This window comes from Oryctolagus cuniculus, chromosome 9 (assembly GCF_964237555.1).
Source record: "Oryctolagus cuniculus chromosome 9, mOryCun1.1, whole genome shotgun sequence".
Taxonomy (NCBI): domain Eukaryota; kingdom Metazoa; phylum Chordata; class Mammalia; order Lagomorpha; family Leporidae; genus Oryctolagus; species Oryctolagus cuniculus.
The window spans coordinates 128,958,998-128,972,284 of record NC_091440.1 but is presented as its reverse complement, the minus strand read 5'-3'; the positions used below and the strand labels follow the sequence as shown (position 1 = coordinate 128,972,284).

At 44.2% G+C, this 13,287-nt stretch overlaps 1 long non-coding RNA gene across 3 annotated transcripts in view; it reads right to left on the bottom strand.

Moving 5' to 3' along the window:
- The window catches only part of LOC103348950 (uncharacterized), a 77,903-nt gene that overhangs the window by 52,092 nt on the left and 12,524 nt on the right, over window positions 1-13,287 (bottom strand). Inside the window, exon 4 of one of the 3 annotated variants that reach the window (XR_011379070.1) lies at window positions 10,622-11,059. The exons of 1 other annotated variant lie outside the window; for it this stretch is intronic. This is a non-coding gene — a long non-coding RNA (uncharacterized lncRNA). Of the gene's footprint in view, window positions 1-10,621; window positions 11,060-11,411; window positions 12,794-13,287 lie in introns of those variants that run through there. One more of the 3 variants, XR_011379071.1, reaches the window with a different exon arrangement.

The window sequence follows — 13,287 nt, the reverse complement described above, 5'->3', positions numbered from 1 at the left end:
GTCGAAGATCAAAACACCACCAGCCGCACTTCCCCTGAGGGCTTGCGCTGTGGTGCATAGAAGGCCACTTTCTCCCTGCCCCCTCACACTCTTCCCTCTGTCTTCCTTCTGTCCCTGTCCCAGTCTCTCTGCAGAAGGCCACTATCAGACTGGACCACGATCAACCCTCTTGACTTCATTTAGCCTCTGTAATGACCCTGCCTCCAAATACAATCACATTCTGAGACTTAAACTTATGAATTTTGAAAGGACACACATTAGCCCATAATGGATATACTTGTAAGCATGCATTCATGTTTCCATAATATGCTAAACCATTCATTTCAGGAATAGGAATTACAAGACTATAGAACTTCTCCAAAATCTGGAATTAAGTAACACATATGAGGGCACTATAACTTTGGGTTGCAGTTACGGACAGGGACAGAGATGGTTTTGCTATTCAGTCTATGCTTTCCATTTGGATTTGCTGCTCAATTGTGTTTCCTTTTATCAGAATCATACTTACTTTTCATGAAAATCATTACCAGAAAATCATGGCGGCAATGGGCACTGATGAGAGTTGAGGAGACAAGAGTAGCCAGCTTCTGCACTTGTTAAAGATGAAGCATTTAAAGGCTTAATGCAGTGCATATCAGTTGGCCACTGGGACACTTCCATTTCCCAGTGAGACTCCAATGTACACTGCATACATACTTCAGCGTATGTAGTAGCTGTTACCTCTGCCATTTGACACGGCCCAGCCTTTGCTGAAAACACTGACAAAGGAGCAATTTCTCTGCATAATTTCCACAGTGATTTCCAAGACACCAACAGCCTGCGTATCAGTCAAGGTGCATATGAGCCATCCACTCACCTGACTCCTTTCACAAAGAAATGATTTTCATTTATTAACCTTTGTGTGAACAATTTTCAATACCTAACCTTCCAAAGGCAACTATCACACAGAGCTGAGAAGCACACTTGAGCTGTCAGGAACCTCTCATTAAATTACCATCACAACAGGGTCAGTGACCCACGTTGTGGGTCTTTCCATGTGAGCAACAGGAAGTGCACCCTGCGGAAGTATTTGATGTCTTCCAGTTGAGGAATAAAGACTCTTCCTTTGACAAGGGAGATAAGGCAATCTGGTCTACAACTGTTGTTTTTTAATTTCCTGTGTGTGTGATAAACGTAACTTAGGTGGGAGTATGGAAAATAGTAAGAGGAAAGGCCTTGAGAAATGTTCACTCCAGTTTCAGAAGTGGGCTGTGCAGAGGAAGAAACTTAAGAGTCATTGTCAATGCTTTGTACTATCATTGTCTCTTGTGATCATCAGTGGTCCTAAGATCACATTTAAATGGAGCCCCATTTAACAAGCATAAACTTCCACAGGTAACTTCAGTAGCTCATCTGTGTTAGGAGGTGCGAAAGAAAATACTTCAAATGGCCTCCACCCTGCATGAATAACCAAAAAGCAATATATCTGAGCTACAGATCATCATCACCAAAACACAAAACATTCTCCAGGATACACCCCAATCTGCAGCTGAAGTTATTTTCCAAACACAAAGGACACATTGGAATGTGATGGCATAAATACTTCAATAATTTGTTTATCCAAAAGCAAAACACTTCACCATCCAGGAAAATCCATGCTGTCCATGTGACTGGAAGGAGGTAAGCAAGGAACAGACTTGTGTTTCTTATTTCAAAATTATATAAGCCCTAAAATTGGCATTAAAACCTGGAAAATTACAAGCTTAAATTCACCAGATATTTAAGAAATGGCCTTTGTTCAAACACACACACACACACACACACTTACTATAAAAATCATCTTCAACAGTCTGCCTAGAAACCTCCTTAATTGGACCACCCAGTTCATCGGGTGTATTTTCCACTTCCTGTGTGACCTCAGGTGATAGCATTAGTATGCTGTCTACCACTACAAAACAAGTTCCTTCTTTTTTCCAATCTCCAAAACCAGTTTCTCCCATTTCCAGTGAGTACTCATCAGGCCTTGTCAAAGGGCTTCAGCTCTTACCATCTTCTCAAATTCCTTCCCTCTCCCGCCCATTGCCAGTTCCCAAAGCCACTCCTAGATTTCAGCTTTTCTTTTGAAAGCATTCAACTTCGAGGTGCCAACATCTGTAACAGCTATCTTAGCTGCAGTGTAAATTAGTGAAAAACATGACATCTTGGGGCTGGTGCTTTGGCATAGCAGGTAAAGCCACAGCCTGCAGTGTTGACATCCTATATGGGCACCAGTTCAAGTCATGGCTGCTCCACTTCTGATCCAGCTCTCTGCTGCAGCCTGGGAAAGCAGTGGAAGGTGGTCCAAGTCCTTGGGCCCCTGCACCCATGTGGGAGACCTGAAAGAAGCTCCTGGCTCCTGGTTTTGGATCAGCACAGCTCTGACCGTTTCCGCCATCTGGGGAGTGAACCAGCAGACAGAAAACCTCTCTCTCTCTCACTCTCTCTCTCTCTCTCTCTCTGCCTCTGCTTTTCTGTAACTCTGCCTCTCAAATAAATAAAATATATCTTTAAAAAAAGAAAGAGACTGGTCAAATCCCTCAAATTCTTGGATCTCAGGCTTCCCAGATTTAAAACCAGAAGGAGAAAGGGACTTAGAAGATCTCTGGAGGACTTTGAACTCCGAAAGCTTATAATTTTATAAAATTTTTGCATCAAAAGATTTCCAATGACCCCTTTAAGTATCTCCTATACTATCCTTTAGTCTTTCTTCATTTTCCTTTGCTTCTTCAGCATTCAGAAACTTTTTTAAGAAAATGATTTTTTATTTTTTAAATTGTTATTAACATAAAGACAAAAGACATCATGTATTTCATAGATACAATTTTAAGAACACAATCATACTTCCCTTCCTTTCTCAATCTTGCCTTCTCCTTTTTTCCTTATAATTTTCACAATTACATACTTTGAATTTTCTTTATAATCATAGGCTTACGCATGTGGAACTCTTAATCACATTTCTATCCTTCCCTTGACTTAATGAAATGTAATTGCCTTAAATACAAGCGATATTTAAGACCCCCTTACAAGGGTACATAGCATGGCCATTGCCCAACCCCCAAAACGCATTATTAGAATCAAAGCCATCATATTCATGCATTTACTCTAAAGTTTTTCCACTGGTGACAGTAGCTTTTTCTAATTCACACAAAGGGTCTCAGAGATTAGCAACAGCACTGGCACCAAGATGCACTCATTGGTGTGCTTCTCCTTTAGCAGTTCCTCCCATACCAGGTCACCGATGACCTAGGTTTCAGTAAATGAGGACTGAGGGCAGTAAGGAATAACCAGAAACGAAATGGTAGGTCAATGAGTTTACACACAATCTATTTAAAAAATGAAAGAACCAATGAAACTAATTGATCAGAACTATTACAATTTTTATCAGAACTGTGATTTTAAGGTTGAGATTAAACTGTCAGTAGCACATGAGAAAGTGAAGGCAAGAGGAAAGCTTGGGTTGGTTCCAGCCATGAGGGGCCATTGCTACCACCGGAAAAAGAAGATAAAACCTGTGAACTGGGGCTGCACCGCGGCTCACTAGGCTAATCGTCCGCCTGCGGCGTCGGCACACCGGGTTCTAGTCCCAGTCGGGGCGCCAGATTCTGTCCCGGTTGCCCCTCTTCCAGGCCAGCTCTCTGCTGTGGCCAGGGAGTGCAGTGGAGGATGACCCAAGTCCTTGGGCCCTGCACCCCATGGGAGACCAGGAGAAGCACCTGGCTCCTGCCATCGGATCAGCGCGGTGCACCGGCCGCAGCACACCGGCTGCAGCGGCCATTGGAGGGTGAACCAACAGCAAAGGAAGACCTTTCTCTCTGTCTCTCTCTCTCTCACTGTCCACTCTGCCTGTCAAAAAAAAAAAAAAAAAAAAAAAAAAAAAAAAAAAAAAAAAAAAACAACTGTGAACTGGCATAGAAGGCAAGTGAAGGAGAAAGGAAATGAAGCACTGTATCAAGATTTTGAGACCGAGTTTCTGAAAAACTGAGGGAGCCATGAGCTGCAGACAGTTTTCACAAAGTCCTGAAAAGGGCCAAATGTTGGTGGGAACAGACTTAGTCTTACTCAGCTATTAGTATTTGGAACGTCACCATCTTTCTTTCCCCTCTTTAACAAATGATCAGCACAATATCAACTAATTTCTTTGTTAGGCTTCCCAAATTTAAAAAAAAAAAAAAAAAAAAAGCCGACTCCCAACGCTACCTTTCCTCCACTTCTTCAGGCATGGTCTTTGCCAGACTCCTCCCTTAGTCTCATCCTCCACCCCACCGACAGCCAGGCACTCCCAAGACACAGACCTGATCCCGCCTCCTGTGTGCTCAACGACTTTCTCTACTACTGAAGAAAATAGAGTCTTCCACATTCTGTCCCCGTCTACTCTCACAACTTGACTTCATGCTTAGTGGGTACTTCATAGGTTTTAAGTAGCAATCAGAAATGAGATTGGAATCCTGGAAGTCTTATATGTCAGATCAATAAGTTTGCACTCAATTTATGAAGCAAATGGGGTAACCAATTAAACTATTTGAACAGAATTATTAAAACTTTGATAAAACAATAATTTTAAGATTATGATTAAACTGTCAGTACTAAATGAAAAACTTGAAAGCCAGATGAAACCTCGTTTTTTGGTTCATGGGGAAAGAAACATACAGAATGATTTGAAAAAACAATGATTATAAGCTGTAATAGAAAGTTTTATGCTCTAGGAGGCAGGCCAGGATGGCACAAGCTTGTTCAATCCATGTTAGCATCTAATTAGATTTTAAAAAATAACAAAAGATGAGGAAAAAAAGAAAATTTTCTCTTTTCAGCGGAGGGTGGGGGGATATGTCAAACAACTTCACAGGAAGTTGTAAAGATCCCAATATTTCAATCCAGGGACACTCTTAGTTTAAGGTAAAGCATTCTATCTTGGAACAATTTATAAATCAGAAGCTACTGAAAAATCCTCTTGATCCCCTCCCAATTATTCCCACATGAATGTGAAATGCAGAGACATTCTAGACTGATGCCTCATCAATTAGTCATTCATAAATGTTAGAACATTTAACTCAAAAATAGACGATAACTCATAAAAGTTCTCTTTGTTCGGTATTTCTGATCATTAAATTGTCTACAGCTGCAAGCCCGTGGCCTACCAGCTCAGCTGACTGCTGTTTTTAGTTTTTATGTGAATCGTCTCCCAACAGTTTTCTCAATGCATCTGCCCACTACTAAAGACTAAAGATTAGTCAGCCTTAAGGAGCTAAACAAAAGACTAGTTGTCTCCCCCAGTTAGAAAGTGGTAAAAGAAAATCTTAAATGTTCGTATTTCCTTTTATTGTCAGATTTTAGACGCACTGGATAGGCACAATGAATAAAAGATAAGGAAAATGACATTTGAAAAACAGAGAGGAAATTTAAAGTGTACTTCCTGTAGATGGGTAGATAGACTCAGCAGTTAGGCTAGTACAGGTGGCCTGTGACTAGTGGAGTATACAGGATGGTCTTTAAGTAAATCTGTTAGTTCCAACTACAAAATGATGGGCCCTGAGACCAAGAGTAATCCCATTTCCTCTGTGTCTTGTCTTTAGTGTTCTTCCTCTGCCAATGTTGTGAAGCACACAGTCCAAAACAGCTAAACACTGAGACTTCTCTTGTCCACACGCCCATCAATTGCCCAACTTCCTCTTTCTTTTGTTTGTAATCTGGGTGTGTCTCAGTACCTAGTAAATATATTTCTTAAAGTATGTATAACAAAATTTTAAAGACTTAGTCATAACTTCCATGCATACAGAATAAACATACGGTCACTGTTTAAAGAAATTCTTTGATGAATATTGTTATACGGTAAAAATACTGAGAGCTGGGGCCAGCGCTGTGGCGCATCTGGTAAAGCCGCTGCCTGCAGTGCCAGCATCCCATATGGGTGCCAGTTTGAGTCCTAGCTGCTCCTCTTCTGCTTCAGCTCTCTGCTATGGCCTGGAAAAGCAGTAGAACATGGCCCAAATGTTTGGACCCCTGTACCACGTGGGAGACCCAGAAGAAGCTCCTGGCTGCTGGATTCGGATTGGCACAGCTCCGGCTGCTGCAGCAATTTGGGGAGTGAACCATCAGCTGGAATACTTCTTTCTCTCTGCCTCTGCCTCTCTGTAACTCTGCCTTTCAAAAAAATAAATATCTGGCCGGCGCCGTGGCTCAATAGGCTAATCCTCCACCTTGCGGCGCCGGCACACCGGGTTCTAGTCCCGGTTGGGGCGCCGGATTCTGTCCCGGTTGCCCCTCTTCCAGGCCAGCTCTCTGCTATGGCCAGGGAGTGCAGTGGAGGATGGCCCAGGTGCTTGGGCCCTGCACCCCATGGGAGACCAGGAAAAGCACCTGGCTCCTGGCTCCTGCCAGGATCAGTGCGGTGCGCCGGCTGCAGCGGCGGCCATTGGAGGGTGAACCAACGGCAAAGGAAGACCTTTCTCTCTGTCTCTCTCTCTCACTGTCCACTCTGCCTGTCAAAAAAAAAAAAAAAAAAAAAAAATCTTTTTTAAAAAATTGTGAGAACTATCTATTGATTTTCCTCCTATATAATTTGATTTCAACTTAGTTACATGCAGTAGGATATATGTATAAACATTTTTGGTTTAGGAAATACACAAGACATTACGCACTGAAGGTTTGTGTCCCCCTCAAAATTCATACATTGAAACATTTTAAAAATATTTTTACTTGAAAGACAGAGTTACAGAAAAAGAGAGAGAAAGACAGAAAAAGAAAGATCTTCCATCCGCTGGTTCACTCCCCAACTGGTCCCAACATCCAGAGATGGGCCAGGTTGAAGCCAGGAGCCTGCAACTCCTTCTTGGTCTCCCACATGGGTGATGGGGCCAAACTACTTGAACCATCCTCCACTGCTTTCCCAGGTGCATTAGCAGAAAGCTGGATGGGAAATGGAGCAGCCAGGACTCAACCCAGTGTTGATATGGAAAGTCAGCGTCACAGGTGGCGGTTTAACACACTGCACCAAAATACCAGCCCCCACGTATGGAAAGTTTCACCTCCAAGGTGATGGTAACAGGAAGTGGAGCCTTCGGGATGATCAGATCATGAGAACAGAGCCCTCATGACTAGGATGAGTGCCCTCAAAAGGGAGCCCCACAGATCCCACTGGCTTGTCCACCCTGTGAGACCACAGTAAGGAAATGGCTGTGAGAAAGCTAGTCCTCCCCAGACACCAATCCCCTGGGACTTCCAGCTTCCAGAACTGTGAGCCATTAATTTCTGTTTTCATAAGCCATTCAGTGTATGCTAATTTGTTAAAGCCTGAACTCAGACACAAATGAACCAAACCTACTTCTATTGTGGTTGCTTTTTTTTAATCGAGATATTCCGAGCAGATTTCTAAGTTTAAGCTCACACAGATGGTCAGGAAGGGAGTCCTGACCTTCATCCCAGATTCACTTTCTTCCATCAGCCTGCAGAATTCTCGCTTCAGGCGAGTACGTAATGCTGTCTTGTTGGTGAGTCACTGTCTTGCTGGTGAGAAACACACCGGCAGTTTCCGTAATATTACCATGGTTTTTGCATACAGAGTTTATGTTTGGCTTTCCTTCACTTCACAGAAATCACCTGTTTCTAGAAACAACCAAACAAAAGTGTTTACACTGGAGAGTACCCAAGGGGTCAGGATCGAACTTCCTTTGTGTGTTTTTCAGTGTTTTAGCATTTCTGGTGAGTGAGGTATACCAGAACTAAAGAGTGCCTCTCCTAACTGACTGGAGAGAGGAACGTGGAAAACAACACCTTATTTACATTAAGTCATCAAAATACCAAAGTTGAGGTCCTCCATGAAAAGGGAAATGCCTTCAAGAACCACTGGGTGTCGCCACTGCAGCTCCTTGCGGCTCCTGAGGTTAGAAAAGCTGGCTCCTTAGAAGGGCAGGCAAAAAGGGGCAAACAACTGTTTAGTAATGGACAAAGGTAAGGCTGTTCCAGGTTTCATTCGGGCCACTCTGCCATGCGTATTTTTCTTGCTCTGCAGGAAGAAGGGCCTTCAGTAAAGGAGCCCAGCAAACACTGCCGAACAAAGGCAAACACAGAGGTGCATCAAAACTCATCTGAAGACCTTTGTAAAAACACTGGACTCCACCCCAGATCTACAGAATCAAAACTCTCTGGTGGGGTACAGGCACTTATATGCTTATAAAGTTCTCAAAGTGATTCAGAATATCAGTAATGTGTAGAATGCCCTCTTCTACCTTGCCCAACACCATTCCTAACTTAAAACAGTAGAGAACATGAGCTGAGCTGACAGCCCACGGAACAATTTTACATTTTCACATCCTCATACACCACTCAGAATGAGTATTTTGAAAGTATATGGGGCCGGCGCCGTGGTGCAGTAGGTGAATCCTCCGCCTGAGGCGCTGGCATCCCATATGGGTGCCAGTTCTAGTCCCGGCTGCTCTTCATCCAATCCAGCTCTCTGCTATGGCCTGGGATAGCAGTAAAAGGTGGCCCAAGTGCTTGGGCCCCTGCACCCACATGGGAGACCAGGAGGAAGCACCTGGCTCCAGGCTTCAGATCAGCGCAGCTGCGGCCATCGCAGCCATTTGGGGAGTGAACCAACGGAAGGAAGACTTTTCTGTCTCTCCCTCTCACTATCTGTAACTCTACCTTTCAAATAAATAAATAAAAATCTCAAAAAAAAAAAAGCACATTATTCCTCACTCAACCTAGCTTGCTTGCTTTCTTTATTGGTGAAAATTTATTTACCGGAAAGTCAAAGTTACAGACAGAGGGGCGGAGAGAAGAGAGAGAAGGTGAGAGAGAGAGAGAGAGAGAGAGAGAGAGAGAGAGAGAGGGAGGGAGAGAGAGACTTTCCATCTGCTGGTTCACTCCTCAGATGGCTGCAACAGTGGGGCTGGGCCAGGCCTAAGCCAGGAGCTTCATCCAGGTCTCCCACACGGGTGCAGAGGCCCAAACACTTGGGCCATCTTCCACTGCTTTCCCCAGGCATGTTGGCAGGGAGCTGGATCAGAAGTGGAGAGGTTGGGACCCAAACCAGTGCCCATATTGCATGCAGCATCATTACTGGGTACATCACAACACCAGCCCCAAACCCTTCTTCTTTCATTTTCTTTCTTGCCTTCATGTCACCTATTTATTTCTCTCTTCTTTAAATTTCATATAGTACAGACTCCTTAAAAGGCAATAATTATATATGCTGCAGTATTCATATAAGGGTACTTCGAAAAGTTTGTGGGAAATGGAATAGAAAGGGAAGTTTCAGGGCAGGCATTTGGTGCAGTGATTAAGATGGTTAACGTGCTGCTTGGGAAGCCTACACCACACACGGGAGTGCCTGGGTTTGAATCCCAGCTTCACTTCCAATTCCAGGTACCTGCTAATGTGTACCCTGGGAGACAAAAGGAAATGACTCAAGTGCTTGTGCCCCTGCCACCCGCACAGGAGACCAGGATGGAGTTCTAGCTCCTGGCCTCAGCTTGGGCAAGCATTGGCAGTTGTGAGCATTTGCGTAGTGAAGCAGAAGACTGGAGGTCTCTGTCTCTGTAGCCCTTTCAAATAAAATGAAAATAATTTTTAAATGTTGAAAATTCAATGCAAAAACCTTGAGATCCAGGCATAGTTGTTTCCTAACATGTATTTTCTTTATACTAATTTATTTATTTATCTGAAAGGCGGAGCCATAGAGAGGAAGAGACAGAGACTGAGAGAGAGGTCTTCCATCCACTGATTCACACCCCAAATGGCTGCAGTAGCCTGAGTTGGGCTGATCCAAAGCCAGGAGCCAGGAGCTTCATCCAGTTCTCCCACATGGGGGCAGGAGCCCAAGCACTTGGGCCATCCTCTGCTGCCTTCCCAGGGGTATTAGCAGGGAGCTGGATCGGAAGTGGAAATGAATACAGGATGCTGGGGCTGCTAACCAGCTGAGCCACAGCACCGGCCCCTTTTGAAGACCCCCCCCACACTCACCCCCATATATGTATTTTCAAACAGGAAGAAAGAAGAGCTGGTCCCACAGCCCTTTCCTTTTCAATCCTCCCTTCTACGACAAGTGCTAATGGCAGCCTCAGCATTGTTTCCAATAAAAACAAACTCCTTTGGCTGGCCAGTCACATCCTGGATCCTGTGTGAGATGTGCCATGGGGCAGGTGTTTGGCACCGCAGATAAGTCACAACTGCATCCCATACAAGTGTGCCTGGTTTGAGTCCTGGCTCTCTGCTCCCAATCCCACTTGCTGCTAGTGCATACTCTAGCAGGCAGCAGTGGTGTTTCAAGGAGTCCCTGAAGTCCCTGCAGCCCGCACAGGAGACCCAGGCGGAGTTCCCGGCTCTTGGCTTCAGCCTGGCTCAACCATGACTACTGCTGGCATCTGGGGAATGAACCAGTAGACAGATGATCTCTATCTCTTTGCCTTTGTGCCTTTAAAATAAATAAATAAATAAATAAATAAAATGCTAACCCCAACCCCCTCTTACCCCTCTCACTCAAAAAAAAAAAAAAGGTTTCACACGCACGTGCATTTATTTGCTCACAAAGCCCTGTGTGAATATTACCATCAACATACCTTCATACGTGAAGAAATTGAGGCCAAAATATTACCTCCTCCACGCCAAAAACTCAGTCCTGAAATCCAAAATCCTAACATACATACCTTGTGTGGTTTTCGCTCTCCCTTTTAGAAGCTGCTTTGGGTTATCAGAACATCACCTTGCCACTGACCAACTTCTTAAATGTGTAAGGAGATGACTTCATGGAAAAGTAAGATAAGGGTTCAGTGTAAAGCCCCCGTCATGACATCACACACAAGCTGCTTAATGAGTCATTTTTGTTTCTGGTTTCCAAGGAGGGAGGCCAGCGCCAAAGCATAGAACTGCAAGCTTAGGACTTTCCCCAAAATGTTGCTGAGGGAGGGACAGAAATGCCTAACTCTTGGACAAAGAACTCAATTAGTGACTCCCACCTGAGGCTGATGACAAATTGAAGGGTTCATAGCTTTTTAGTTGGTAAATCTTGGGTTCTTTTAGCCACGCTGGGTGTATTTCAGCTGTTCTGTAGGAAACGTCAACAATCTCAAGTTTCTTTCTTGCTTTTAGACTTCAAAAGAGATTTTGTGACTAAAAACAGACTCACCCAACTGATCATTTATGTAAGAAATACTGATTTGATTTTAGCATACTCCCTAATTCTGCCTTCTTCCTGACACAACAACTAGGAAGAATATCAAAGCAAAAACTGCATTGCTCAGTCTGATAATAGCCAAAATAATGATTACACTAGCACTAGATACTAGAAACACAGCCAACAGAAAGAAAACAGATCGCGCTCCTTTTGCTTATTTGAGTAAAATTCAGAAAGAAATTATGTGCCCTGCTGAGTGCCAGGGCCTGTATCTGTTGATAATCCAGCCATGACTTTTTTAAATTGAAGTGAAATTCTCAAAACATAAAAATAACAATGGCAAAGTGAGCAGTTCAATAGCATTAATTGAATCACAATGTTTTATAATCGCCCTTTTTTTTTTTTTTTTTTGGACAGGCAGAGTTAGAGAGAGAAAGAGACAGAATGGTCTTCCTTTTCCGTGGGTTCACCCCCCAAATGGCCGCTACGGCTGGCACACTGCACCAATCCGAAGCCAGGAGCCAGGTGCTTCTTCCTGGTCTCCCATGGGGTGCAGGGCCCAAGCACTTGGGCCATCCTTCACTGCACTCCCGGGCCACAGCACAGAGCTGGACTGGAAGAGGAATAACAAAGACAGAATCCAGCGCCCCAGCTGGGACTAGAACCCGAGGTACTGGCACCGCAGGCAGAGGATTAGCCTAGTGAGCTGCGGCGCCGGCAGTCACCCTATCTAACTAGCTCCAAAATAATCTCACCACCCTAAAAGGAAACCCTACATCCATGGGATAGTTAGCACCATTCCTTTCTTCCCTAAGGCAAACACCTGGCAACCACCAATCTGTTTCCCATCTCCATGTATTTATCTATTCCGCATGTTTCATTTAGATGGAATCATACGACTTTTTTGTCTGGCTTATTTTTACTTAGTATGATGTTTTCAAGATTAATCCGTGTTGTAGCGTACTTCATTATTTTTGAGAGAGAGAAAGCGAGCTTCTATCCACTGTTTCACTCTCCAAATAGCTGCAATAGCCGGGGCTGGGCCAGTTGATATCATGGGGCCGGTGCTGTGGCATAGTGGGCTAAGCCTCCACCTGCAGTGCTGGCATCCCATATGGGTGCCGGTTTGAGTCCCGGCTGCTCCTCTTCCGATCCAGTGCTCTGCTACGGCCTGGGATAGGTCCCCGGCTTCCAATCAGCCCAACTCCAGCCATTGCAGACATTTGGGGAATAAACCAGCAGATGATAAACTTCTCTGCCTCTCAAATAAAATGAATAAATCTTAAAAAAAAAAAAGTGATACCACATGAAAAGCAGTTTCCAGTTTTGCCAGAAACTCAAGCACACAAACCTTCTCCTCAAGAGAGCCCACTCTTGTACATGTAGAAGTTCTTCATGTGTCCTTCAAATTTATCACCCAGAATTTTTAAAAGGCACATACTTGAAGGCCAATATTTAATAAAATTAATAATCTTTACTTTCCATCAAAGGCACTTTTAAATGAAACTGGTATTTTCTTTTCTGCGGCAAGTATGCAGCGATGAAGAATACAATCGCTGGGCCGGTGTTGTGGTCCAGCAGTTAAAGGCATCACTTTTGACGCCTGCATTCCATGTTGGAACAACTGGCTCCAGTACCAGCTCCTGTGCTTCTGAGTCCAGCTTCCTGTAACAGACACCTGGACGTCAGCAGGTGATGGCCCAGGTGCTTGTCTCCCAGCCACCCACCTGGGACACCCCTGTGGAGTCCCAGCTTCCTGACTCCGGCCTGGTGCGGCCTTAGCTGTTGCAGGCACTGGGCAATGAAACAGTGGATAGAAGATCTCTTTCTGGCTCCATGTCTCTGCCTTTCAAATAAATAAATAAATTCAAAACTTTCTACCAAAAAAAGTTCATTGAAAAATGAACATTTCTCTGAAAATAAAGGAATACAGTGACTATTAGTCTGTGGTGGGGCCACTGATGTGCCAACAATTTTACACACCATTGCTTTCCACCATCAGTGCAAGAGTCAACACACTGAAGAAGGTACCACTGTGTTGTAGCAGGTAGGGCTGGCTGTGGTGCCAGCATCCTATGTGGGCACCAGCTTCAGACCTGGCTACTCCACTTCTGATCCAGCTCCCTGCTGACGCACTGGGAAAATTATCGGAAAACAGT